This window comes from Mustelus asterias, chromosome 13 (assembly GCF_964213995.1).
Source record: "Mustelus asterias chromosome 13, sMusAst1.hap1.1, whole genome shotgun sequence".
NCBI classification, from domain to species: domain Eukaryota; kingdom Metazoa; phylum Chordata; class Chondrichthyes; order Carcharhiniformes; family Triakidae; genus Mustelus; species Mustelus asterias.
Window position 1 is genome coordinate 65,411,339 of NC_135813.1, and position 24,118 is coordinate 65,435,456.

General features: G+C 47.8%; 1 pseudogene; it reads left to right on the plus strand.

Annotated features, from left to right (window-relative positions):
• Window positions 1-10,821: 10,821 nt before the first annotated feature.
• On the plus strand, window positions 10,822-11,026 carry LOC144503228 (U2 spliceosomal RNA; annotated as a pseudogene).
• Window positions 11,027-24,118: the final 13,092 nt, after the last annotated feature.

Sequence of the window (24,118 nt, forward strand, 5' to 3'; positions counted from 1 at the left end):
GGTTGGGGTTGGTGGAGGCCAACTATCTCCAATCCTGAACTTTATTGTGAGATTTCCTGAGGGCAGTGTCTTAGGTCCAACCATCTTCTGTTGCTACATCAATGACCTTCCCCCCATCATAAGTTCAGAAGTGAGGACTTTCATTGATGATCGTACAACCTTCAGTTCCATTCATGACCCCTCAAAACAGAAGCATTTTGCGTTTGTTTGCAACAAGTCCTGGACAACATTCAGGCTTGGCCTGATAAGTGGCAAATAACATCCGCACCACGCAAGTGCCAATGGTGTGTACCATCTACATGCCGCACTTCAGCATCCCACCAAGGTTTCTTTGGCAATGGGCAGAATTTTACTGGCACGTCTGCCCGAGGTTCGTACGATCCCACCCGAGGCCAACGGAGAATGCTGTTCTCCGAGCCTCGCCCACCCCGGAACCAGGGCGGGCGTGCCAGTAAAATTCTGGCCAATATCTCCTACAGCTGCATCCTATTCCATCTAGAAGAACAAGGGCAGCATTGGAATGCCTTCGCCAGCAAGTTCCTTTCAAGTCACACACCATCCTTGGAAATATATCACCGCTCCTTCACTGTTGCTGGATTAGAATCCTGGAACTCCCTTTTTAACAGCACTGTGGGAGGCCAGCACCTCCACAAAATAGCCTGCAATGGTTCAAGAAGGTGTCTCCCGCATTTTCTCAGCTGCAGTTAGTGATGGACAATAATTGCTGGCCTGGTCCCTGATGCCCACATTCAGAGGTCTCACCTTCACCAAAGCAGAGCTTGAACTGCAGAGCAAACTGACACTAACCAATGCTACCCAATATTAAATGATAATGGATGGTTTCATTCATTTTCAATCACTTGAATGGTTGAATGGGAATGTTGAAATGGGAATGTGCCGGTTTCACCTGAACTGTAATTATTGGGCTTTGCTCCCGAGATTGTCAGCAGTAGGAGTGGAATCCTTGTGTTGAACGAATGAGTTGCAATAATGGTTAGTCTGTCAAATTGAAATGTATTTGTAGCTTTGATAATACTACCTTTTCGATTTGTATGTCACTGTGTTGAGAATGCTAACTCTTGGCACTTAAATGTTAACCCTCACTGCTCAGTTAAAAGTTGAAGTTAATTTTATTAGTCATAAGTAAGGCTTACATTAACACTGCAATGAAGTTACTGTGAAATTCCCCTCGTCACCATCCTCCGGGCCAATGCACCTAACCAGCACGTCTTTCAGACTGTGAGAGGAAACTGGAGCACCCGGAGGAAACCCACGCAGACACGGAGAGAATGTGCAAACTCCACACAGACAGTGACCCAAGTCAGGAATTGAACCCAGGTCCCTGGTGCTGTGAGGCAGCAGTGCTAACCACTGTGCCACCATGCCACCCCAGTGTTCAGTGCAGTGAAGCTTGCAGTGGGTGTGTTAGAATAGGGGCTATGTTACTGGACTAACAATATAAATGCCCTGGACTAACTCAGCTAAAGTTCTGGGGACGCAGGTTCGAATCCCACCACGGCAGATGGTGGAATTTGCATTCCATAAAAATATCTGGAATTATGAATCTACTGATGACCATGAAACCATTGCCGATTGTCGGAAAAACCCATCTGGTTCACTAATGTCCTTTAGGGAAGGAAATCTGCTGTCCTTACCCAGTCTGGCCACAGCAATGTGGTTGACTCTCAACTGTCTTTGGGCAACTGGGGAATGGGCAATAAATGCTGGCCAGCCAGCGATGCCCATGTCCCATGAATGAATAAAAGTCAGGAAAAAGCACCCTGTGGACCACCCCACCTGTTTTGGCTTGCTAAATCAAAATATCTCATTGGTGTTAAAGGGAACCCACAAAAACTAGAAACATTTTGCTGCTTTTGCTGCTTTTTCTTGAAAATTCAAAACTGCAAGTGAATTAATTCTTGCCAGAAACCAAAGGTTGTTCTGTAGATGTAAAAGTACCTGTAACTCTAGTAACTCCTGCGTGTAAGGTTATTTTTAAACAATTGCGTAAATCTTGGACATTTGTTTTATTCCATTTTATTCTGGGTGATGAAATACAAGTGAGACAGGAAGCCCTTCGGCAGAAATGCGACTCTTGTCATTAAGTAGATGTGACAGGATGATGGACTAACATCTTGTTCGACTGACTGGCTGCAAGGTGACAGGAAATTAAATTGTAATTATTCACCCAGAAATAACATTAACATCTGGTCCCAATCGCTCCTTCTCTGAAACAGTGTCTGCTCCACTCTCCTACTTGCGACGTTTCTTGGGATATTCTTCACACAGAAAGCACAGAATAAGCACAAACTATTGTATTCCATGAAGGAAGATCGAACTGTTGTCATGCAATAAGTTGAGAATTAAACAGGGTTTGTGAAGAGAATTCCTTCCATGTCGCCAGTCTATTCAGCACCCAGCCATTGTGCACTTCCTGTTTGATACATTCTGCGGCATGTTCTTGGTCACTGCCCTCTATCAGCACTCTTTTAGCACTGGGTACTAATGGCTTGCACCGTTCAATGGTAGCTCATTGTTTTTGCAGTGTAGTGGAATTGAAGAATTGTTTCACTGTCTTTGGGGGGTTCTTAGGCCTCAACGATGGCGGATAGGGAGAGAGGCAAGCTTGGAAATTCACAATCCTGGCAATTGTGCCCATTCTCTGGTTCTGTCCTGTCCCTGGGCTGTTTTCCTGGCAGTGGGACAGGGAGTGGCAGGGCTGCCTGTCAAAGAATCAAAGAACCCGTACAGCACAGAAGGAGGCCATTCGGCCCATCGAGTCTACCCAACCACAATCCCACCCAGGCCCTATCCCCATAACTCCATGTATTTACCCTAGCTAGTCCCCCTGACACAAAAGGGCAATTTAGCATGGTCAATCCACCTAACTCGCACATCTTTGGACTGTGGGAGAAAAGCAGAGCACCCGGAGGAAACCCACGCAGACACAGGGAGAACGTGCACAGACAGTGACCCAAACCGGGAATCGAACCCAGGTCCCTGGAGCTGTGAGGCAGCAGTGCTAACCATTGTGCCACCGTGCCGTGTTGTCCCCGGGCTGTTTTCCTGGCAGTGGGATAGGGAGAGGCAGGGCTGTCTGTCCCTGGGCTGTTTTCCTGGCAGTGGGATAGGGAGTGGCAGGGATTGCCTGTCCCCTGGCTGTTTCAACTAATTAATATTGAACTTTCCAGTCGGCCTCCAGCTCCCAGGAGGCAGCAGGGAATGGGGAAGCTGCCTGGAGGGGGGCCCCCAGGGGTAGGTGATAAGACCAGCAGTCCAGGCAGACTTGGAGGCCCTTCCTTCCTCCCTGCCTGCTTGCCTGCCCTTAGCTCCATTCGCAGCAGCTTCCGTATGGAGTGTATTTGCAGCTTACTGCACAGTTCAGTTTTAATTTACATAACTGGAAAAAAATGTTTCCTCCAGCTTTTAATATTTCTTGAGTTTCCAGCTTGTCTGCTTCGTGGTCACTTGAAATTCTCCCAACAGGTACCTTTGTTTCTTTTCACTTTGAGAGCCGGAGGGATCCACAGTCGTGGCTCATACGCAGATGCCACCGGTGGAGGTAACGGCTGGGAGATACTGAGCTCCCCGGGTGTCCAAAACACTGAATTTTAATGTACAGAAAACCAGGATTGTGCACCTGAGAGGTTCCAATAAGCCATCTACTACACACACACACACACACACACACACACACACACACACAGCCCTGTTACTGACACCAAAACTCTTACTGTGTTTACCCCAGTCCAACGCCGGCATCTCCACATCATGACTGACACGAGGGCCAGGATTCTCCAACCTCGCCCGCAGCTGGGATTCTCCACTCCCGCTGCAGTGGATGGAGTTTTGGCTGAGCGCCAAATTATCCATTCCCGCTGGCAGCAGCAACAGAGCAAACGAGATCGGCACAGGGCGGCACAGTGGCACAGTGGTTGGCACTGCTACCTCACAGCGCCAGGGACCCAGTTTCAATTCCAGCCTCGGGTCACTGTCTGTGTGGGTTTCCTCCGGGTGCTCCGGTTTCCTTCCACAGTCTGAAAGACGTGCTGGTTAGGTGCATTGGCAATGCTAAATTGCCCATTAGTGTCCAAAATGCTTCGATCTGTCCAGCTTGAAGATTATTGCCCCTTCTTCTTGACCTCACCAATGGAGAAAATGGTTTCTCTGTTGTGATGATAATAATGCAATTGGTATAAACATATATATATAAATACATATTATGTTTAAGGGGAATTCTTAAAATTCAGCTTTATTCTACAGGTAGTTAGTATGTCTGGAGGGAATGGAGTTCAAATGCTGGGAGAGCAGGATAATTACTCATTTCAGCCATAGGATAGAGCTAATGGATTTTTGTTTATAGATGGAGATTTCCCCTGGGGTTTTTGATTAGATTAATTGAAAGGGTCATGAGTTATCCATCAGGTGCTGGTGTGGTGATGGGAGGAGCTAGGCCTGTAGCAGGGGAAAAGCAAAGGAGTTTTAAGTTGCAGATCTGCTGAAGTCAGAGACATGTGCAGGTTTGTTCCTGAGAATTGACTTTCTTTCCACAAGATCTCTCTCTGAAAGCTTCAGGACTGCCTACACTCATTATATCTGTATATTTATGGTTGCTATGTGTATTTAAAGTGGCATTTGAGTCTGTAAGGGAATGTTGCTTATTTGGAATGGACACAGTGGTAAGTTAGAAATTAAATTTGTTTTCTTTCATTTTAAAATATTGTTCAACTGTTAATGGTTAGGCTGCTTCATTTGTTGGAGTTATATTTAAACTGTGTTATTAAATAAAGTTTGTTTTACTATAAAATATCCTGGTGGAGACGGCTCAATGGGCTGAATTGCCTAGTCCGGCTCCTAATTCTTATGTCCTTATGTAAGAGTAATAGAGCAAAGGAGCATGGGTATCAAGGGCAATGGAGCAAAGGAGTATGGGTATCAAGGGCAATGGAGCAAAGGAGTATGGGTATCAAGGGCAATGGAGCAAAGGAGTATGGGTATCAAGGGCAATGGAGCAAAGGAGTATGGGTATCAAGGGCAATGGAGCAAAGGAGTATGGGTATCAAGGGCAATGGAGCAAAGGAGTATGGGTATCAAGGGCAATGGAGCAAAGGAGTATGGGTATCAAGGGCAATGGAGCAAAGGAGTATGGGTATCAAGGGCAATGGAGCAAAGGAGTATGGGTATCAAGGGCAATGGAGCAAAGGAGTATGGGTATCAAGGGCAATGGAGCAAAGGAATATGGGTATCAAGGGCAATGGAGCAAAGGAGTATGGGTATCAAGGGCAATGGAGCAAAGGAGTATGGGTATCAAGGCTAATGGAACAGAGGTGGAAAAATGACATTAAGGTGCCGATTGACAATAATCTAATTGAATGGTAGAGCAGGCCAAAGAGGCTGAATGGCCTACTCCTATTCCTAATATTCCTTTGTAATACAGCCATTTCCAATAAAAAGTAGCTTTCATTAGTTCTGTGGTTTGTAACCCACGCACAAGCACATTGTAACCTTTCCTTCCCTTGTATTTGGAAGCAACATTTGCGAGTGCTGTGACATTTAGGAAATAAATATATTTAAACATTGCCAATACTAGAAAAGAACGTATTTCTTTTCACACATTAAAACTACGTAGTTATTACTGACACATTGCTAGAAACAATTACATTCCTGGCCTCGCTATTGATATATTAGTGGTGGATGTGGATGCTCCGAGACATCTCAATCTATAAAGAGTTACTCTCTGCCAAGATGTAACCTCTGCTAACATCCGATTATTTCTCTCACAGTGAGAACGCTTACTGAGATTTGAACTGTAGCTTTCTGCATCAAAAGTAATTCTCTGCACAGCTGTTCATGTAGATCCGCTGCCACTGTGCAGAGAATCCTACTTTGACTGCAGAAGCTACAGTTCAAATCTCAGTAAGCGATTCCTCACTGTGAGAGAAATAATCGGATGTTAGCAGAGGAATAGGCAGAGAGAACAAATGAAAGATTGAGGGGGCCACACGAATGCAATGAAACCATCTCAGTTAAGCCACCAATTTGGGTTAACAAATTGGCCTTCATATCTTTGAATCAGGATCTAGTTAGTAGAGTTTACAAAGGAGGAAATTCTCACGAGTGAAGAAATACGTATCTTCACAATCTATAAAATTCAGGGACGTGGATGGGGTAGATAGGAAGAAACGTTTCCCCTTAGTAGAGGAGTCAATAAAAGTTTAAAGTTTATTTATTAGTGTCACAAGTAGGCTTACATTAACACTGCAATTAAGTTACTGTGAAAATCCCCTAGTCGCCGCACTCCGGCGGCTGTCCGGGTACACTGAGGGAGAATTTAGCATGGCCAATGCCCCTAACCAGCACATCTTTTGGACAGTGGGAGGAAACCGGAGCACCCGGAGGAAACTCACGCAGACATGGGGAGGATGTGCAGACTCAGGGTGGTGGGAATTTGGAACTCACTGACTGAAAGGATGGTAGAGGCGGATCCCTCACAACATTTAAGAAGCATTTAAGATGAGCACTTGAAATGCCATAGCGTACAGACCAAATGCTGGAAAATGGGACTGGAATAGATAGGTGCTCTGATGGTCAGCACAGATACGATGGGCCAAAGGGCCTCTCTCTGTGCTGTAAAAACTCTATGGGGTGGGATTTTCCAGCAGCGCTCTCCCCAAGGTTGGAAAATCCCGCCAAGGTCAATAGACCTTTGCATGACCTGCTACGATTCCCCTGGTAGGTGGGACGGAAAAATTCCACCCTATGACTTTATGACTCTGTGACCAACCTCGCTATGGGAACAGTCTGCATTGGACACCATTAGGTGCAGGAAGAGAAAGGACAACAAAGCTATAATCATTGAGAAAAAATGTACATTTGTATAGTGCCTTTCACATCCTTAGGATGTCCCAGGTGTTTTACAGCCAATTGATTTGAAACGCTCAATCAGAGGATTTCCCTTTTGAATTAATGTTAAACCAAGCTCCATCTGCCTCTTCGGGGGGTGGTGGGGGGGGGGGGGGGGGGGGGGGCAATAGAGATCTGCAAACAGTGCCGCCTATCTTTATATCTTTGACAAATTTGGATGTCTGTCTCTCTATTTCATCCTCACACTTGTAATAAATATGGTGACAGCTTCATAGATCCTTGTGGGACCTCATTAGGCAAATCCTGCCGGAATCCCTTACTGTCTGTTTCCTGTTGCTTAGTTAGTTTTCCTAACTAGGTCAATAGTTGACATTAAGTTGCATGGATTTAAATGCTTTCCAACAAACTCCTGAGGGACTTGCCCAGAGGCCTTCTGGAATAACATACAAATGACACGCATAGATATTCTCCTGTCCACTATTTGAGTCACGCCTTCACAATCCAATCAGTTTGTCAGATGTGACAAATCCATTCTGTGATCAGATGAAAATTTCCAGGAAGTTCAGAAGCTCTATTCTGAATGATAGAGTCTTCCCAACAACAGATATTCAACTAACTGCTCTATAAATCTCCCCGGCTTTCTTAAATATCAGAATGACATGCACAATTTTCCAATCTAATGGAGCAGTTACAGGTGAACTTTGGAAAATTATAGTTGGGGCATCTGAAATATTCTCTTAAAATCCTAGGAATGAAACATTCTTCAATACTTTTATTGTCTTTCCTAAGAACAAAGAACAAAGAAAATTACAGCAGACGAACAGGCCCTTCGGCCCTCCAAGCCTGCCCGAATGAACTAAAACCCCCTACCCTTCCGGGGACCATATCACTTTACTCCCATCCTAAAAGAACTGTGCCTACTACGGTGGCACAGTGGTTAGCATGGCAGCCTCACAGCTTCAGGGACCCGGGTTCGATTCCTGGTTCGGGTCACTGTCTGTGCGGAGTCTGCACATTCTCCCCATGTCCGCGTGGGTTTCCTCCGGGTGCTCCAGTTTCCTCCCACAGTCCGAAAGACGTGCTGGTTAGGTACATTGGCCATGCTAAATTCTCCCTCAGTGTACCCGAACAGGCGTTGGAGTGTGACGACCAGGGGATTTTCACAGTAACTTCATTGCGGTGTTAATTCATGTAAGCCTACTTGTGACACTAATAAATAAATTACTGTTACTTTGCTGAATTTAAGTTTGGTGAGTTCCTGACCCTGATTTGTTTCCTGGGGTTGCTGATGTCTTCCTCCAGTGAATCACAAAAGCACAGAATTGTTCTGGCGCAGAAGGAGGCCATTCAGCTCATCATGTCCACACCAACTCTTTGAATGAGCAATTTGACTTAGTGTCACCCTCTTGCCTTTCCCCCCATACCCTTGCACACTGTTTCTATTCAAATATAAATACCAATGCTACATAATTATTGAATATGTCCACCTTTTGATTATTTTCTTTAATGTGGCCAGAATTCTCCAGTCTCGCGCGTATTGTGAAGCTGGTGTGTGTAAAATTGTCCATTAAAAAGGTAGTGTTTTTTCTGTACTTAGAGATTTTATTAAAAGGTGTAGGTGCATATGCAGTACACAGACTGAAACATTGTATCAAAGGTCAAAAAATAATGTTGCCAAGACAACAGGCTGTTTTTGGATTTTGCCCAATCAATTTGGATTAAGCACTTAGCTACCAGCAGCCTATTAGATTTAAATTTGGTAACCCCATCCTATTGTGGGGATGGTGGTATAAGGTGTATAAGAGATGGGGGCATTAGCGCAAATGGGAGAACAGCACCTGTCACAGCTTTAGAGAGAGACAGCTCTCAGCTCCAGAGAGACACAGCAACTGCTCTCTGCCACAGCTAATAGCGTTTAGCTCAAAGACTCATCTGAATAGCAAAGGTACCAAAAGAAGACAGAGATTCCAGATCGTACTATTTCTCACACACTTTGAACAGATTATAAAGTGAGGTACTCCTCTTTGAAAGGTTAGGTATTAGCTCTCAGAGAGGGGATCAACCTCCGCTTCATAACACCTGCCACCACTGCAAGCGAGAACGGAGAATTTGGTGCTCAGCCAAATCTCCATTCACTGCGGCGGGACTGGATAATCTCAGCTGCAGGCGAGACTGGAAAATTCCGGCCGGTTATCCCCACTATCAGTTTTCGAGGGAACCGTGTTGCTCCCGAACACCTTGTTTCTTCTAATATATTGTAAAATATGTTTGTGTTGATTTTAAATCTCTGCAAGTTCCTTTACACCCATTCTTACAGCAGCTCTTTCTGTTTTGTCATCCTTTGCTGTTTTTTGTATCATTCCCATTTTCCAGGATTTGTGCTTTTTCTTTGCATTTCTGTGTGTGTTTTTTTTAGTCTTACCTCGTTCGATATCTGTGGCCTTTTCTTTGTGGACAAATAGAATTCTTGCCCCTTTAAGAGTAAAAATCTGTGTCACATTAACTTCTTTATTGAAGAGCCCCCACTGATCTTCTGGTGTTTTACTCATTAACAGAGGGGTGGTTTCAGGCCTAACATTAAAGGAGATGTGACGTCTATGAATTTTGAAAAAGGTGTTTGATGAGGTGATCGCTCATTATGTAAATGTGGAAGAGAAATATTCCTGGAAGCACCGACACAAATCGTTAAAGGAGCTGGCTCTTAGATTTAAACCAGCAGTGGTTAGTGCTGCTGCCTCACAGCGCCAGGGACCCGGGCTCAATTCTGGCCTTGGGTCACTGTCCTGTGTGGAGTCTGCCCGTTCACCCCATGCCTGCGTGGGTTTCCTCTGGTTTCCTTCCACATTCCAAAGATGTGCTGGTTAGGGGGATTGGCCATGCTAAATTAACCCTGTGTCAGGGGGATTAGCAGGATAAATACGTGGGGTTACGGGGATAGGGCCTGTTGTCAAAGAACAAAGAACAATACAGCACAGGAACAGGCCCTTCGGCCCTCTAAGCCTGTGCCGCTCCCTGGTCCAAACTAGACCATTCTTTTGTATCCCTCCATTCCCACTCCGTTCATATGGCTGTCTAGATAAGTCTTAAACGTTCCCAGTGTGTCCGCCTCCACCACCTTGCCTGGCAGCGCATTCCAGGCCCCCACCACCCTCTGTGTAAAATATGTCCTTCTGATATCTGTGTTAAACCTCCCCCCCTTCACCTTGAACCTATGACCCCTCGTGAACGTCACCACCGACCTGGGGAAAAGCTTTCCACCGTTCACCCCATCTATGCCTTTCATAATTTTATACACCTCTATTAAGTCTCCCCTCATCCTCCGTCTTTCCAGGGAGAACAACCCCAGTTTACCCAATCTCTCCTCATAACTAAGCCCCTCCATACCAGGCAACATCCTGGTAAACCTCCTCTATACTCTCTCCAAAGCCTCCACGTCCTTCTGGTAGTGTGGCGACCAGAACTGGACGCAGTATTCCAAATGCGGCCGAACCAACGTTCTATACATCTGCAACATCAGACCCCAACTTTTATACTCTATGCCCCGTCCTATAAAGGCAAGCATGCCATATGTCTTCTTCACCACCTTCCCCACCTGTGACGTCACCTTCAAGGATCTGTGGACTTGCACACCCAGGTCCCTCTGCGTATCTACACCCTTTATGGTTCTGCACTTTATCGTATAGCTCCTCCCTACATTATTTCTACCAAAATGCATCACTTTGCATTCATCAGGATTGAATGCTGGCTCGATGGGCCGAATGGCCTCCTTCCATGATTCTATGATTCTATCCTATGAACCCATTAGTTACTCATTTAATAAAATTGATTATCATAAAACCCAAGGTACACAAGTTGCAGTTAAAAGTCAGCTCACTGACACATTCCTGTCCACGGCCAACAATTTGTCTCAGTTTCTGCTGTCCTTATATATTTGGACTGTAAGAATCATTTAAAGTAATCGCTTCTCGGCCTTTTGGCTAAGATCAAGTGTAGTATCGGATCTGCACTTGGTTAAGGTCATGGTGTTGCGCTGAGGCTTCATATGTTTCATATGAAGCAATTTTTAAAAGCGGCATCTCGGCCTTTTGGCTAAGATGCAAATGAGCTCAAGTCTTGGAGGAGGATCCTCCCCCTTCTCCAATCAGCTTGGCTCATGTAGATCAGGCCCAGGACAGGGTGGTTTAGTCACCCGGAAATGTCTCAACTTGTTGAGACTCTGAATTGGATTTGATTTGATTGAATTGGAAAAGTATTTTAAAAAATCATTTAAAGTAATTGCTCATTTTCTGTACAAATATCCTGAAATATATGATTAAAATTAAGCCTGAAGCTTAACTCAGCACAGTCGTGGCATTCATACTTTTAAAGAATTGTTCCCTATTGGAACTTGATTCAATGGCTTGTTTCAAACAGCAGCATTACCTAAACCATATTGCGTCAGGTTCTTGTTTAAGCTGCGGTGAGTCAGTGAGACAAATCACAGCTCCCTGAGGTACTCAGCCATATCGATGTGGGAGTTTAAAGTGCTAATCTTGCTCTTAAACTTTAATCTGTAATTAGCAGTAACTGGAAAGTATTGAGTTTTTTAAATTTGCTCGTGTGATATGGGCGTCGCTGGCTGGGCCAGCATTTATTGCCCATCCCAGAGCAGTTAAGAATCAACCACATTGCTGTGGCTCTGGAGTCACATGTAGGCCAGACCGGGTAAGGATGAAAGATTTCCTTCCCTAATGAACATTAGTGAACCAGATGGGTTTTTACAACAATCGACAATGGCTTCATTGTCATCATTAGACTTCTAATTCCATATTTTTATTGAATTCAAATTTCACCATCTGCTATGGTGGGAATCAAACTCAGGTCCCCAGAGCATCACCCTGGGTCTCTGGATTACTAGTCCAGTGACAATATCACTAGGTCACTGCCTCCCCTTGTACCCAGGCCAAGTTCTTTCTTATTGGAACATTAGACAAGGTTAAACTCACTCTCTGCCATGGGAGCTGAGTAGTTAATTAGCAAACTAGTTTATTCTGTCTTCTGTGGTCCCTCTCCAGTTTTCTACACATCCAGAGACTTTAGTGCAGCCTAAGCACATGGAGTGCAGCAGGGAACTGAATGCAAATTTGGAGCCAGGTAAGTGGGGGAGTTGGGGGAAGGATGGAAGTTTCTCACTTTTTCTATCTTTCGCACCCTTTAGGCCCGGTTGCTGCTCTACCACTGGGAAAGGAGCCAGCTGTTTGATGAGAATCTGGTAAGTGGGTAAGTTATATTCTATCCCTAAAGCTTAAAACAGTGCGCAACCTGGTGGTAAAGTTAGTAAAAATATAAAAAGAACCGTAAATTAGTAAATAATTTAATTAAGTAATTACTTACAACACATTAAAGTTGGCAAGACAGGTGATGTGTCAAATCTGCAGCATGTAAGGCTGCACATAGAATGTAAGGGACAGGATAGAGAGGGGAATTGACACTATTACCATAGAATCCCTACAGTGCAGAAGGAGGCCATTTGGCCCATCGAGCCTGCGCCGACAACAATCTCACCCAGGCCCTTTCCCCCCAACCCCACATGTTTACACTACTAATCCCCCTGACATCCCCCAAACACTAAAGGGGTAATTTAGCATAGCCAATCAACCTAACCAGCACATTTGTGGAAGGAAACCGGAGCACCTGGAGGAAACCCACGCAGACACAGGGAGTACGTGCAGACTCCACACAGACAGTGATCCAAGCTGGGAATCGAACCCAGGTCCCTGGCGCTGTGAGGCAGCAGTGCTAACCTCTGTGCCACTGGGCAGCCCATTCTCTGTAGGGATTTGGGACATCTGCTCAGGGCTGAAGAGGAACGTGCAGTAGGAGGGGGAAGATCCAGTGGTCATGGTCCATATAGGTACCAATGACAGAGGAAGGAGGTTTAGCATAGTGAGCATCAGGAGCTAGGCACCAAATTAAGAAGCAGAACCTCCAGGGTAATAATTTCTGGGTTATTACCTGAGCCACGTGCAAATTGACATAGGATAAATAGATTCGAAAAATGAATGCGTAGCTCAGAGACTGATGTTGGAGAAATGGGTTCCAGTTCATGGGGCACTGACAGCAGAATTGGGAAAATGGGATCTGTACCGTTGGGATGGCCTACACCTGAATCTTGCATGGGCTGATGTTCTAGTGAGCCACGTAGCTAGGGAAGCAGAGAGTGTTTAAAACTATATTGTGAGGACAAGGGATCAAATTTGGGAAGGTGTAGAGTAGAGTGAAGAGGTGAAGAGTAGAGACAAGGCAAGAGAGATAGATGCTAATATGGAAACTGTTCAAGAGGCAGTGACAGGAAGGGACAGGGAGTACAGATCGAAGAGTAAATCGCCCAATTGCTACAAAAATAGTAAAAGGACAAAAACATTAGCTATCCTCCAATCTAATGGAACCTCCCCTGAATCTCGGGAATTTTGGAAAACTTAAACCAGTGCATCAATTATCTCATCAGCTGCTTCCTTCAAGATTTGGGGTGAATTCCATCTGGACCCGGGGATTTGTCAGCCTGCAGACCCAATGATTTGCTCAATACCATTTCCCTGCTGATTACAATTTTCCTGAGTTCCTCCCTCCCCTCCATTTCCTGATTTATGACTATTCTGGGATGTTACATATGGTGAAGACCGATGCAAAATACCTATTTAATTCATCCTGCATAGCCCCTACTTCCCATTATCAATTCCCCAGGCACACTTTCTATTGGACCAATAACTTTGATGAAAGGACTCAAGGCACTGTTGCTAAATTTGTGGACGACGCAAAGATGGGTAGGAAAGTAAATTGTGAAGAGGATGTAAAGAGGCTACAGAGGAACAGAGGTAGGTTAAGTGAGTGGACAAAAATCTGGCAAATGGAGTATAATGTGGGAAAATGTGAAATGGTCCATTTGGGGAGGAAGAATAAAAAGTAAGCTTATTATCGAAATGGTGAGAGATTATAGAGCTCTAAGGTACAGAGGGATCTGGGTGTCCTAGGGTATGCATCACGAAAGGCTAGTACGTAGGTATAGCAAGTGATTAGTAAAGCTATTAAAATGTTATTGTTTATTGTGAGGGGGATTGGTTACAGAAGCAGGGAGGTTATGCTTCAGTTCTACAGGGCACTGGTGGGATCACATCTGGAGTACTCTATACAGTATTAATCTCCTTACTTCAGGAAAGATTAGGACTAATGCAGAGAAGTTTTACCAGACTGACACCAAGAATGGGAGGGTTGTCTGATGAGGAAAGGTTGGAGAGGTTAGGTTTGCATCTTCGCGAGTTTAGAAGAGTGAGAGGTGACTTGATTGAAACCTTTAAGATCCTGAGGGGTGGATGTGGAAAGGGTGTTTCCTCTTGTGAGAGAATCTAGAACTCGGGGTCACTGTTTAAAAATAGAGACAGAGATGAAGAGAAAGTTTTTCCCTCGGAGGGTCATGAGTCTCTGGAACTTTCTTCCTCAAAAGGCAGCGGGCGCACAATCCTTGAATATTTTTAAGGCAGAGCAAGATAGATTCTTGATTAACGAGGGGAGGGGGGGAAGGTTATTGGGGGTGGGCGGAATGTGGGGCTGGGGTTACCATTAGATCAGCCATGATCTTATTGAATGAAGGAGCAGGCTCGAGGGGCTGAATGGCCTACTCTTGATTCATATGGTTGTACATTCATGCAGTAAGTTAACTAACATAGAAGAATCTCAACTCAAAAAAGTCTCTTTTGTGCAAAATATTTTGCCGTTTTCTGAATGCTGACACAAAATATACACTGACATTGTTCCAGTGTTTGTGTTCATATCTGTGCTGATAAGAGTTAGAATTTCCATTCCCTCAATGAATTTGAAGTTTAAGGGGGAAATTTAAATCCATTCATTCGTCATCTTATAATTTGGAAGCCAAGTCAACATTAAAAACTGTAAAGCAGAATGCTGCAGATGCTGGAAATACTCAGCAGATCAGGCAGCATCTGTGGAGAGAGAGAAGCAGAGTTAACAATGGGGCAGCACAGTGACGATGGGGGCGGGGCATGCTGGCACAGTGGTTAGCACTGCTGGCTCACAGCGCCAGAGACCCGGGTTCGATTCCCGGCTTGGGTCACTGTCTGTGCAGAGTCTGCACGTTCTCCCCGTGTCTGTGTGGGTTTCCTCCGGGTGCTCCGGTTTCCTCCCACAGCCCGAAAGACGTGCGGTTAGGATGCATTGGCCGTGCTAAATTCTCCCTCAGTGTACCCGAACAGGCGCCGGAGTGTGGAGACTAGGGGATTTTCATTGCAGTGTTAATGTAAGCCTGCTTGTGGCACTAATAAATAAACTTTACTTTACAGAAGTTTACCCTCCCCCCAGTAGCTCCAGGTGTGGGTGTAAAATTGTCTGGATGGGATTTCCCCCCGGAACCCACCCGCCCAAACTCAGACCAATTTCATGGCGGAGTGGGCATGGCTTCGGGCAGGACGACCCCCTTGCCGCTATTAAGACCCTTTAGTGAGAGTTTTTCTCTGCCAGTCTCAATGTTTAGGCTGCCGGGTCGGAGCAAGGTGGGAAACTATAAAAGTTGCAAATCTCCATCTTGGGCAGGAAGAAATGGGGGGCGGGGCGGGGGGGTGGGGGGGGGAGAGGTGCCTCAATCTGAATACCCCTTTCTATCCTTTTCAGATCTGAGGAGCCCTTCCCTTCGGCTCCTTGGAGCCCCGGCCCTCCCCCCTCATCCCTCCCACCCTCAAACTAACCCCCTGAGACCGAGATCAACCCCCCTTCCTGACCCCTGAGGGCATCCCCTACCCTCCCACCCCCAGAACCTCCGGTACTTACCTGAAATGGGGTCCTGGTACTTAGCCTCAGGCACAACACTGCAGTACCTCCTCTGGCCACTGCAGCGCTGTGCCTGGAGTGGACGGGAAAGCAGCCGGCCAATCTGATTGGCTGACAGCTCCCCAAGGTGGGGCTTCCTCCCAATGGCCGACAGAAATCCCGCCTGTTGCCAATCAATGCTTCATTGAGTGTAAAATGTCAGCGGGCTGATCCGGGCCAGCGGGGGGGGGGGGGGGCGGGCGGGGCGGGGAGGAGAGGTGAGTTACGCACCGACTCTCAGGATGGCAGGAGCGAAGCTCGCCATCCTGAAAATTTAGGCCATTCTTTCTCCCTCTGCAAACGCTGCCTGACCTGCTGAGCATTTCCAGCATGTTCTGTTTTTATTTTGCGGTTATAAATGTGCTGCTTTATGTGATATTTTGATTGTGCTGCTCCAATGTACCAGAAAAGGTTAGGTTGATTGGCCACTGTAAATTGACCCGAGTGTCTGGGGGGGTTAGCAGGGTAAATGCGTGGGGTTATGGGGATAGGACCTGGGTGGGATTGTGGTCGGTACAGACTCGATGGGCCGAATGGCCTCCCTCTGCACTGTAGGAATTCTATGAAAATGCAGAGAAATAATTTTAAAAAGCAGCAGTGATATTTGGTTGAACTGTATGTAGGTAAAAGGTGCAACTAATGGATTAGAATGAGGTTAAACTGCCAATGGCACTGACAACCATCACGTAACACCGATTATCAAACCCGATTGGCAATTTGCACCACATGGGGGCTACTTAGGTCCAATTATCTGAGAGTGTGAGCCAGGTGCAGATGCAGCAACAGAAGAGTGAAGTCAAACAAGGGAATTCTTAATGTCAGTCACAGTGTGGAGAGGTTGAAGGCCGCCAGCAGGCTCCTTGGCTCTTTGCCCTGCCTCAGGCTCCCTCTGCCATTGTTCTGTTCATCTTGTTTCTCCCTCCACTTTTGAGGCCGTGTTTCCCAGCTCAGCCTGGGTCCAATCTCTTCTTTGTTCCCTCATCTCGCCTGTTTCTCATTTCTCTCCCTGCAACTTGCCTTTCTTCCCAGTCCTGCATTTGATATTATCTCCCCGTCTCCTGTCTCTTTTTCCAATAACAGGTATCCTGCCAAAAAGGCCATCTTTAACTTGAATAAAATTATCATCACTGAGCCCAAACAAAAAGAAGCCTCAATCTTTCCAACTTCTGAAACTAGACACCCAATGCACTCCACCAAAGCTTGGCACAGTGGCACAGTGGTTAGCACTGCTGCCTCACAGCCCCAGGGTCCTGGGTTCAATTCCAGCCTTGGGTCACTGTCTGTGTGGAGTCTGCACATTGCTGTGTCTGTGTGGGTTTCCTCCGGGTATTTATTAATCACCAGTAGGCTTTCATTAACACTGCAATGAAGTTACTGTGAAAATCCCCTAGTCGTCACACTCTGGCGCCTGTTCAGATACACTGAGGAAGAATTTATCATGGCCAATGCACCTAACCAGCATGTTTTTCAGACTGTGGGAGGAAACCAGAGCATCCGGAGGAAACCCACGCAGACACAGGGAGAACGTTGATGCGCGTCAATAAGCACATGGAATCAAGGCTTCGGTATTGAAGGCTTTAATAAAGTAACAAGGGAACTACTAACACGAATACACCAGTTCAGACTGAAGGGGTCCTGCCGGAGCAGGGGGTCTTATACCCTGCCACCGGAGGCGGGACCCCACTGGAATGTGCCACGATAACTCTCATAACAGGTAAACACCCTAACCCAACAACATAGTACAACCCCCACAGTAATAACACCCTAGCCCAACAGTAACATGGTAACAAACCCCAGTGGTGAACCAACGATGGTTCACCACATTCACCCCTCCTTTAAGAACAAAAGGTGGCGGGGTGGACGAAAAACAGGTCATATAACAGACAATAACAGAAAAGTCACAGGATTCACAAGTCCAGACGGTCTGGAGGACCGCACCGACGCTGCGATCTCCTCAACACCGGTTGCGAAACCGGAGCAGGTGCCGATCTCTTCAACACCGGTTGCGAAAACGGAGCAGGTGCTTGTGGTGACGCTCTTAAAGTAACGTCTGGCTGTCCCCTCAAGGACTCCCGGGCCGGCCGGCCCTGGTGAGGCGATGGTGCAGGGGATCCTGGAACGTTTGGTGGTAGTGGTGGTGGTGATGATGATGGTGGCGCCGATCTCCGAGTCTCAGGCAAGCTGTACATGGGAGTAAAAGTGTTATGCACTGGTCCCGGTGCTGACCGCGCCACGTCTGGGGAAGTAATGAGGAGTAGTGGATTTGTGACTGGGGGAATAGGAGCGACAGGGGTTGCTACGTCCCCTGCGGGCGCCAGGTCTCTAATGGAGACAGTGTCCTCTCGCCCGTCAGGATATGCCACATAGGCATACTGAGGGTTGGCGTGGAGGAGTTGGACCGGTTCGACCAAGGGGTCGGACTTGCGAGCCCTCACATGGCGCCGCAGAAGGACGGGTCCTGGGTACGTCAACCAGGCTGGCAATGAGGTCCCCGAGGACGACTTCCGAGGGAATGAGAACATCCTCTCGTGGGGAGTAGCATTGGTTGCCGTACACAGGAGGGAGCGGATAGCATGGAGCGCATTTGGAAGGACCTCCTGCCAACGGGAGACTGGAAGGCCCCTGGATTTCAGTGCCAGTAGGACAGCCTTCCAGACTGTAGCATTCTCCCTTTCCACCTGTCCGTTACCCCTAGGGTTGTAGCTCGTGGTTCTACTAGAGGCAATCCCGAATGAGAGCAGGAATTGCCTCAAGTCGTTGCTCATGAACGACGAGCCCCTGTCGCTATGAATGTAGCAGGGGTACCCGAACAGGGTAAAAAGTTCACTGAAAACCTTGATGACGGTGGCAGTTGACGTGTCCGCACAGGGGAAAACAAACGGAAACCGGGAATACTCGTCTATTATATTGAGAAAATAGACATTCCGGTCCGTTGAGGGAAGGGGGCCCTTAAAATCCACACTCAGCCTCTCAAAAGGGCGAGTGGCCTTGACCAATTGTGCCCGGTCTGGTCGATAAAAGTGTGGTTTGCATTCTGCGCAAATCCGACAGCTTCTAGTTACTGACCTGACATCCTCCACCGAGTAGGGCAGGTTGCGGGCTTTGATGAAGTGGTAGAGTCTGGTGACTCCAGGATGACACAGATCATTGTGGAGAGCCTTCAAGCGGTCCTCCTGCATGATGGCGCATGTTCCGCGCGAGAGGGCAACCGAGGGCTCATTGAGCTTCCCTGGACGATACATAATATCGTAATTATAGGTGGAGAGCTCAATTCTCCACCGCAAGATCTTATCGTTCTTGATCTTGCCCCTCTGCGTGTTACTGAACATAAACGCCACGGATCGTTGATCCGTGATCAGGGTGAACCGCTTACCTGCCAGGTAATGGCGCCAGTGTCTGACTGCCTCCACAATGGCCTGAGCCTCCTTTTCCACCGCTGAGTGCCGAATTTCTGGGCCTTGAAGGGTGCGGGAAAAGAACGCGACGGGCCTGCCTGCCTGGTTTAGTGTGGCGGCTAGGGCGAAGTCAGATGCATCACTCTCCACCTGGAAAGGGATGGATTCATCCACCGCGTGCATCGTGGCTTTCGAGATGTCGCTCTTCAAAACCTTGAAGGCCAATTGGGCCTCCGGCGTAAGTGGGAAGGTCGTGGACTTAATGAGCGGACGAGCTTTGTCCGCGTAGTTGGGGACCCACTGTGCATAATATGAAAAGAACCCGAGGCATCTCCTCAGTGCCTTCGTGCTAGCGGGCAAGGGAAGTTCAGTGAGTGGGCGCATACGGTCTGGATCAGGGCCAATGACCCCGTTTTCCACCACGTATCCGAGGATGGCTAACCTACGCGTACGGAATACACACTTCTCCCTGTTATAGGTCAGATTCAGGCAAGGTGCAGTGCGCAGAAAGTGTTGGAGATTCGTGTCGTGGTCCTGCTGGTCATGGCCGCAGATGGTGACGTTATCCAGGTACGGGAAGGTAGCCCGCAACCCGTTCTGGTCCACCATTCGGTCCATAGCACGCTGGAAGACCGAGACCCCATTGGTGACACCAAATGGAACCCTGAGGAATTGGTATAGACGACCATCCGCCTCAAAAGCCGTATATTGTTGGTCCTCTGGGCGGATGGGGAGTTGATGGTAGGCGGACTTAAGGTCTATGGTAGAAAACACTCGGTACTGCGCAATCTGATTGACCATATCAGAAATGCGCGGGAGAGGATACGCATCCAGCTGCGTGTATCTATTAATGGTCTGACTATAGTCGATGACCATCCGAGGTTTGTTCCCGCTTTTGACTACCACGACCTGCGCTCTCCACGGACTAGCACTGGCCTGTATGATCCCTTCCTTGAGGAGCCGCTGAACCTCAGATCTAATAAAGATCCGGTCCTCAGCGCTGTAACGCCTACTTTTAGTAGCGATGGGCTTGCAGCCAGGTACCAGATTTTTAAAAAGGGATGGTGTCGTGATCTTCAGGGTGGATAAATTGCACGCGGGGCGCTTTGGGCAATTTGGAGGCTGCGGCTGATTCCCTACTGCCAGTGAAGGGAGTGGCCCACCGTACTGTAGGATCACACTCTTCATGTGGACCATAAAGTTTAGTCCGAGGAGAATTGGCGCGCAAAGGTGAGGTAGCACAAGGAGCCTGTATTGCTCGTAAACTGTGCCCTGTACCTCAAGAGTTACCATACATCGTCCTTGGATCGGTACAGACCGGGACTGTGATGCCATGGAAATTGTCTGTTTGGCAGGGAGAACCCGGAGTCCACACCTTTTAGCAGTTTCAGGGTGTATGAAACTTTCGGTGCTCCCACTGTCAAACAGACAATTCACAGTTCTGCCACTAACCTTTACCTCCATCATAGAATGTTCCAGTCTGTAATGCCTGGTCTGATCCAGAGAGATCGACGCCACCGTTGGCCCCTGGGCGTCACTGCATGCTGCCGATGTGGATGCTGAGGACCCCTGCTGGTCGCTCCTAGTCGTCGTGGACCATGATGGCCGCCCCCATGGATCGCACGTGGGCGAGGGCGCCAAGCGCAGCGACTCCTGGTGGTCTTCCTCCTCCTCTGTCTGCCACGATGGCGCCGTCCTGAGATCGCACGTGGTCGGACCTCGTGGGTACTGCGACGCCGAAAGAGATGGTCTCCGTTCTGGAGGGTTACAAGCTGCACTGCCGTTTTTAGGTTTGGACCTGCAGACTTTGCCGTAGTGGCCTTTTTTACCGCACTGGCTGCAGATTGCCGTTCTTGCCGGACACTGTTGCCGTGGATGCTTGGCCCCTCCACAAAAATAGCATCGCTGGCCACCTGGAGCTGCCGCCGTCGTCGAATCGGTCTGGGAGCGCGGGTTCGCGGGGCGAGGAGGGAGCAGAGCTTGCTCCAACCACGTTGACTGCACGTGGTCCTCGGGGTACAGCGCCAAGCTCTTCGACGCCGCCTCCAACCTCACGGCCATCCCCATTGCCTGGGTCAAGTTGAGTTTCCCCTTTTCTAGCAATTTAAGCCTGATGTACGAGGACCCTACCCCTGCTACGAACGTGTCTCGGGCGAGGTCGTACATATACTGCTCGGCGGAGACGTCCTTACAGTCGCAACCCCTGGCAAGCTGCAGGAGCTCACTGGCATAATCCTCTATGGTTTCGCCCGACTGCCAACGTCGTGTAGCGAGGAGGTAACGAGCATGTATCTCGTTGGGTGGCATAATGTACCTATTCTTTAGGAGCTCGACGGCACCCTGGTAAGTGGGAGCTGCACGAATGGCTAGGTAAATCGTGTCGCTTACCCTCGCGTGGAGGACCTGGAGTCTATCACTGTCCGTAGTGATAGCTACCGAGGCTGCCAGGTAGTCCTCAAAGCACTTCCACCAATGGTCGAATGTGTTAGCTGCACCGACCGCACGTGGGTCCAGTGTCAGACGATCCGGTTTTAGGATCTGTTCCATACTCTCTGTTTTTTTTTCTTCTTGTTGCACAGTTGTGAGTTTTCTGTTTACTTTATTAAATTGATGCGCGTCAATAAGCACATGGAATCAAGGCTTCGGTATTGAAGGCTTTAATAAAGTAACAAGGGAACTACTAACACGAATACACCAGTTCAGACTGAAGGGGTCCTGCCGGAGCAGGGGGTCTTATACCCTGCCACCGGAGGCGGGACCCCACTGGAATGTGCCACGATAACTCTCATAACAGGTAAACACCCTAACCCAACAACATAGTACAACCCCCACAGTAATAACACCCTAGCCCAACAGTAACATGGTAACAAACCCCAGTGGTGAACCAACGATGGTTCACCACAAACGTGCAAACTCTGCATAGACAGTGACCAAAGTAGGGAATTGAACCCGGGTCCCTGGCGCTGTGAGGCAGCAGTGCTAACCACTGTGCCACCGTGTGAATTAACGGAGGAAATGTGTGGAATTTCGGAGATGGGAGCAGGTGGTGGGACTGGGTGGGATGCTCTGTCAGAGAGTCAGTGCAGACTCGATGGGCCAAATGTCCTCCTTCTGCACTGTAGCGACTCTATGATTCTAAGATATTTTCCATTTCGAGCCAGGATTATGGTGAATTCTAGGGGAATACTGAACCCAAAACAAGAAATATCTAAATGAGAAACAAGTGACATTTGATATAAAAATATCGGAATATTAATTTTGCAGGGAACACAGCCTCTGCTTCAAGGGAAATAGTTTAAAGTTTATTTATTAGTGTCACAAGTTGGCTTGCATTAACACTGCAATGAAGTGACTGTGAAAATCCCCTCGTCGCCGCACTCCGACCCCTGAACAGACTGAATCTGAAAACGTGTGGTGGGGAATGAAATACCAATGTTTAGTTTGGTGAATGCAGATTCTAAACGGGTGTCATGCTAATGAGGCCCTTGTCTGAAAATCTAGTTTTAGCCCGCAGCTGTGGATCTAATTGCTCATAGCCCTTATCTGAATTTGCCCGGAGCTGCTAAGGGAGACAACAGGGGCTGATTTAGCAGTGCCATTGCCACAGGAATCTATCAAAACCTGAGAAGCCTGGGAAGAGGCTTTGAACAAAATGGCTGCTCCAGCACCATCTTGAAGTGAAGAAGTTTAAAGAGGTCCTCCCCTGGTGTGGCTGCGTAGCGGGCCAGAGACGAGCGCTGGCTTTACTGGGAGGGTGCAGGGGCAGATCCAAACTCAGGCATTGATTGGATCAGTTTTGATGTGCTGGTTTCTATGGGCTCAGTGCGCTTCCACAGAAGGTGTGGACTGACACACTGCAGTGTGTTTTGGGATTGCTCGAGAGGCAAGTGAGAGGTGCACAGGTTGTCGGATGTGTTATTGGAGGGTCTGGAGGAAGTCTGGATGGTGGAGGGATGTTCCGTAAACACAGGAGCGCATGGATCCACCTCACCCTCCCGCCCACTCTCCTGCAGATGCTGCTGCTCTGCCGGGTCTCATGTCCTCTTCCATCTTCCCATCCCTCCTGGAGACAAAGTGGGACTCCTAGTGAGATAGCCCCCTCCCCCCACCTGTCTACCCCGCCGCCCCCATAATATTCAGCCTCAGGTGTTTAATGATCCGCTGCATGAGAAGTCCTTCCACTCCTTTACCAAGATGGTGTCCTGTGCTGAGGCTTAAGATTAATTAAAATCAGTTCAGAGGCTCTGCAGTGCCTGAAGTATTCATCAAAAACCACTCCAGAGAGAGGAAACCTAAACTGTGGGGTAATCCGTGCTACCTTCTCAACACATTATCCATGTGAGCTGATCTTTCACCCTCCCCATTCATCACCAGACATTTTCTTTCCTCTTGTTCTCAGGTACATAGAATCCTTATAGTACAGAAGGAGGCCATTCAGCTGAGTCTGCACCGACCACAATCCCATCCATCCCCATGACCCCACATATTTACCCAGCTAATCCCCCTGACACTAGGGTCAATTTAGCATGGCCAATCCACCTAACCCACACATCCTTGGACTGTGGGAGGAAACCCACGCAGACACTGGGAGAATGAGCAAACTCCACAGAGGCAGTAACCCAAGGCTGGAATCGAACCCGGGTCCCTGGCGCTGTGAGGCAACAGTATTAACCACTGCGCCACCGTACATTGCATTGCCTCAGAATCTTCAGCTCAGCTCCTTTCAGTTGCTGGAACTTGCCTCTTAGTCTCATTCAGTGGATTAACTGTAACAAGACAGATACAAATCAGGAAAGCTGACCTTGCTTATCCATCTAGAAACCTCCAGCTCCAGTGAATGCGACGGTTTATTAAACAACTGCGACGCATGAAGCTCATTCCATGTTTTGATCGCTTTTTGTGACTACAACCAATCCATTGCACAACCTTCCTCTACCCACACATCACCTGGACCACCCACCTCCCTGCACCTTTCTCCATCTTCAAAGCCTTCCAGAAGGTCT